Below are 5,439 nucleotides of genomic sequence, written 5' to 3'. Positions count from 1 at the left end.
TTAGCTTTGTCTGTCAATAATCTGTTTTGAATAGTGCTATGAACATACTTGTACATACTCCAGTTTCTTGTTGAGCTCAAATTTGCTACACATTGCACCAAAACTTTCATTGCAAGAGGGCATAGAGTCAAGTAGTACTCACCACCATTCATCATCCACCATTTCCATGCAGGTTGCTCTTTTTTCATTGAATGTATAAAATAATTTGCAGAAGGTCCTTCTTTTAGTTTGAATGCACTCATCTCTTTGATGCAATCAATTCGATCCTGAACATTAGAGTAGAACGTGTTGACTACCTGATATAAATCCTTGGCCACCTCTATATTTGACATCAGGTCTAAATTCCAATGCTTTAGATCGAGCATGTAAGCCACACTATAGAGTGGACTATGAGCGCTCTTCCACCTTGCATGAAAGTACTTAGACAAAATTCTTCGTAGTTTTGCAGAGAATGGTATTCGCCACTCCTTCTCTCTACTACAGACTCTTTTAACTCCTTAGGATTTTCTAGACTTTGTTGGACTGACCATAAAGTCATCCACACTTTGCCCATGTTTGGCGCCTTCTAATCAAGGTTGCAAATCACGAACATAATGGGTATCATTACGTGGTATGAATCCATCACACTCTTCCACCCTCCTTCCACCAAGCAGTCTTGTTTATGGATCCATGTAGACAAGTAATTTTCTCTTTCACTTTTTTTGATTGGTCAAGCTGCAATTTGTCAAAAGTCGTGTAGTTGAAAGTTTCAATCGCATTGCACTTATTGCATAGGAGTGACTCCAATGTATAAAAGTGCGTGCAAAACCGAGTGTAAGCAGACAATTTGAACAAAATTGACATGCGCATCCTACACAAATCGAGTACTCTTTGTCGTTTCAGGATGAGTTTCACAACTTGTCATGCTATGGCAATTATTTTGGCGAACCATGTAGTTTCTTCACTAGTATACCAATCTTCAAGCACCAAGTTTAAACTGTACGTATTGCAATATTGACATAAATGTGTTGAAAACATTTTTTTATTATCTTGCCAGCATTTTTACAATTCTTTGCATTGTCCATGACTGCTTGAACAACACGTTCAACACCGATTTCTTTAATTACATTAATCATGAGCTCATCAATGTATTTGCCACTTTTGATAGCACCGAAGCTGCCAACATCTTTTATGAGTGTCTCTTCACTTGGACAAACGAGCATCACATTGATTACTGGTCTTCTTTCAACATTAGACCAATCATCACAGACAATTGTGTATCTTGAAAGCGATATATTCCCAATAATTATATTGGAAACACGCTCTTTAACTTTGATGTAACATTTGTCCAAGAGATCATTTTGTATCGTGTGATACGAAGGGACTATAAATCCAGGACCAAATCCTTGGGCATGGCATGAGAAGATGCTGTGAGCTTAGCTTGAGGGGGGGTGTCCTGCAACAATGGCATAAGAGAGTTGGAGATGGTGAGTATGTCATGTTGTTGTGGAGACATGCGGAGCAAATGATCCAGAGCTGGCATGAGCAGAGGAGTTGAGGGGCTCAAATAGGGGATTAGGCACCAACATCGAAGGGGCAGGAGCATTAAAAGAGAAATCTCATGTTGCTTAGGGCTGGATAAGGGCGTCACTGTAAATCCATTGCGCAAGGCCGATTGGAGCTCCATGACCCTCCCGTTGGGGTATAGGCGTCTGTGCCTTGCCCGGCCGCCCACTGACTTGTATACCTTATACATAGCATAAGTGTATAGGGGGCTGCTCACTCTTTGAGTTTCCCCACCCACATTGTGTGTCTCTCCTTCTCTCTCTCTCACTCTCCGTCTGTGGTGCTCCCCGATCCCCTTCAATTGGTATCAGAGCTATGGTGACCGCGGAGAGCACGACGGCTTTGAGAGCTTCGAGGCGATAGCTCACTCGCTCTCGACGGTGGAGTTCGATCGCGGAGTTTCACGGAGAACAATTTTAGCTTGAGGAGCATTTTCTTTGGAGCTTAGGAGCTTGGTGTGGTCAAGCTTGGTCGAGGAGGTGGTTGCGGCTTTCTTGGTGAGAGGAGCTCATTAGAGAAGTGCTCGGCGGAGGAGAGCTTGACATTCGAGTGCTTGGATGCTGTTGTGACAGAGCTATTGCGTTGGAGCTTGCATTGAGAGGACATTGCATCACGCAGAGTGGAGCAGGAGCAGGTTCAAGACTGTGTGCAGCTCGTTTTTGCCATTTTCGGGCTCTAAAACGCAGTTTTTTGCGTAGCTCCGTCATACAGAGTTAGATCTACATGATCCAGGAGTTTAGGTTAGGGTTTTCGCACGCTCCGGACGCGATGGTGATGTCTATTTACTGAAATTATGCTTTGAATTACAGCAGGTACAGCAGCAGGTTTATTTGTGCACTTTCGGATCCCAAAAACACTGTTTTTGGTATATCTCACACACACGGAGTATTTTCTGCAGCAACCAGCAAATTCATAGGTGTACACAGACTTTTGGATATGCATTTGTCCAGAGAGCCACTCATGCGAGAGTGAGCTATGTTGCCATGGTCTTGGCGGTTTATGTATGCCATATATGGATTTGTGTATTTGTTTATGGCTGAGATTATTTGAGTGGTACTCCGGCAAGAGCGGGTATGCTCATATGTATGACTTTGTGAGGTGATTCCGATCGAGTTTATTTCCGGATTGGCCATTGTGGCATATATTATTGTCTCTTTGAGGTTTACTGTTGAGATTTTGCTCCAGTTACAAAGGAGACTCTGCCAAAATTTTGTCAGATATTTATGCGCGATTGAGTCATATTGACTTGTGATTTTGTGCAAGGTTTTGCACGGTTATTGGTGCAACTTTGCATCAGGTTTTGAGCCAGATTTGCAGACTTTTGTTGATGCGATTCGAGCCAGTTTAGGGCTGATTTGGTTGACATTTGCTACTCATTGTTGGTTGCTCTTTTGCGAGCATTATGGCTGATTTTTCATTTGACCTCCAGCGTTATGGTCTGACACAGTTTGATGGTGCAGATTTTGTTGCTTGGAAGGAGCATATGCTTGTTGCATTGGCGGATTTGGGGCAGGATAAACCCTTGCGTGGTTTATCGGCGAAGCCCAAGTCTATGCGTGATGATGATTGGTAGGATCTTGATGAGTTAGCCATGTCTACGATTTGTTTACATCTGGTTGAGTCTGTTTAGTGGCAGGTCTCGAGGGAGACTACAACTCATGCTTTATGGCAGAGTTTACATGCTATGTACGCGACATCCATGTCTACATGGAAGTTTAGTCCCACTTCTATGTCCATGGGAGAGATTGGTCCCACACGCAAGTCTCGACGACATAGAGACTTGACATGTTGGCATTGTGGACATAGAGGGAACATTAGGCGTCGATGTTTCAGGCGTTTGAGACAACGGAGGCGACATATGCGTGATGCAGATTTGGGCATGACAGATGCTAGTGAGATCAGTACGGTGGTTACTGAGTATGCTTGTGACGGCGATGTCACATTTACATCTAGCTTGTCTTCAGACGATCTTATGTCTACGGATTGCATATCGGATTGCACATTGTCTTCACATTGGTTACTAGATTCAGATGCTACTTTCCATGTCACGTCGCATCGTGAGTGGTTTAGCACGTTTTCTAGTGGGAGACTTGGTTGTGTGCACATGGCTGATGGTTTTTTGTATGACATTAAGGATGCAGGAGACGTATGTTTGTCCTTGCCCAGTGGTATGAGATTTACCCTGCGTCATGTGCGTTATGTGCCAGATCTGAGACGGGATTTGATCTCAGTGAGACAGTTACGGGATAGTGGATGTCAGATTTCGCTACGAGAGCGAGATTTTGTGATGCATTTGGGTTCGATAGTGATTGCGAGAGGTGCCAGGAGTGGTACAGGTTACCCATTGCATGTGGATCACGTGAGAGACGGTGTTGTCTCTGTGATCATGCAACCAGGTAGACAACGAGAGAGCAGGCGAGTCTCTTTTGCTTATGGGTTGCAGGATGCTTTGCATGGAGTGCAGAGTAGTGAGCTCGTTGTGCACATAGTTAGGGCACGACTTGAGCAGTCACACAGAGAGGTGACAGAGTCAGACATGCATGCTTTGCTAGTGACTGAGCAAAGCAAAGAGTCAGTTGTGCGAGATACTTCTATGCAAGATAAACAAGTAGAGCGGTCTTGCTCTAGTGAGTCACGATAGGAGGACGTTGTGCAAGAGTCTATGCATACGGAGTTAGAGCATGAGAGCTCTAGTGAGTCACAGCAGATTGAGTGGTCATGTTTACAATGGATGATTGTAAAGGAGGCTGAGATGTCAACGATTATGCAGTCATTCCTTTCTACGCTCGATAGTGAGCATGGGGATATATGCAGGATATGTCTTCCAGCAGACACCTAGAGCAGCTGGTTTGCTCTGAGGTTGCACGACAGGTTGATGCGTCTTTTGCGGATAGTCAGGAGATGCATGTGGCTTACACGCCTTGTCAGTCAGAGATGCCTATTGCCAGGGATATATATGTTGATGCATGCTCCGTAGAGCTAGCAGGGCCCGCTAGCATTGCATCGGCATTCGGTGGTCTCATGTATGAGATGTTGATCTTGAGACCGGATATCGCAGCTGCAGTGGGAGCATTTGCAGTTGGGGTTGTCAGTCGTTTGTTGACTGATGATGGCATAGTGCACGAGGGAGATATGCAGGTATTGCGTACATACTTGCAGTACGTGTGCGGTACGTCTGGTGGTGTATGGATTTACATGGGAGCAGAACAACTGGATGCACACGATCACAGCCAGCCAGTGGGCATCGGTTGAGAGCGGTTTTCTCTCACCTTTTGTAGTCTTTAGATTAGGTTCCCTTGCTTAAAGGCACAATCGCCTTTAAGTGAGAGGTTGTTGGGGTATAGGCGTCTGTGCCTTACCCGGCCGCCCAGAGTCTGCGCGCCCACTGACTTGTATACCTTATACATAGCATAAGTGTATAGGGGGACTGCTCACTCTTTGAGTCTCCCCACCCACATCGTGTGTCTCTCCTTCTCTCTCTCTCACTCTCCGTCTGTGGTGCTCCCCGATCCCCTTCACCTCCCTGTCCCCAAAGGGCAAGGGGGGAGGTGAGCAAAGAGAGGATCTCAGAGCTTGAGAGAGGAGGTAAAGCGAGATACAATAGAGGAGTGGGGCGAGGTGACCAAGACGGCCACACAGGCTCATGAAAGGTGGACAAACCTCACCATCATCATCTCGCATCTCCCTTCATTTTTTGGTATCTCAAAAATTTCCTTTATTCTAGGAGCCTTTGTGGAAATAAACCTTTATACAAGAATTTTAGTAATACCAATCTTTGAAAAAATAAAAAGCCTCCACCTTCGAAAAACGAAGAAGAGATTAAGCGAACTTTGCCTTGAAAAAAAATCTGATTGAAAGCACACAAAGTAAATAACGGACTGCTTTGGGAGACCG

Source organism: Adiantum capillus-veneris, chromosome 21, assembly GCF_014529385.1.
Source record: "Adiantum capillus-veneris isolate H3 chromosome 21, ASM1452938v2, whole genome shotgun sequence".
Taxonomy (NCBI): domain Eukaryota; kingdom Viridiplantae; phylum Streptophyta; class Polypodiopsida; order Polypodiales; family Pteridaceae; genus Adiantum; species Adiantum capillus-veneris.
Note: the sequence above shows the minus strand (reverse complement) of the source record.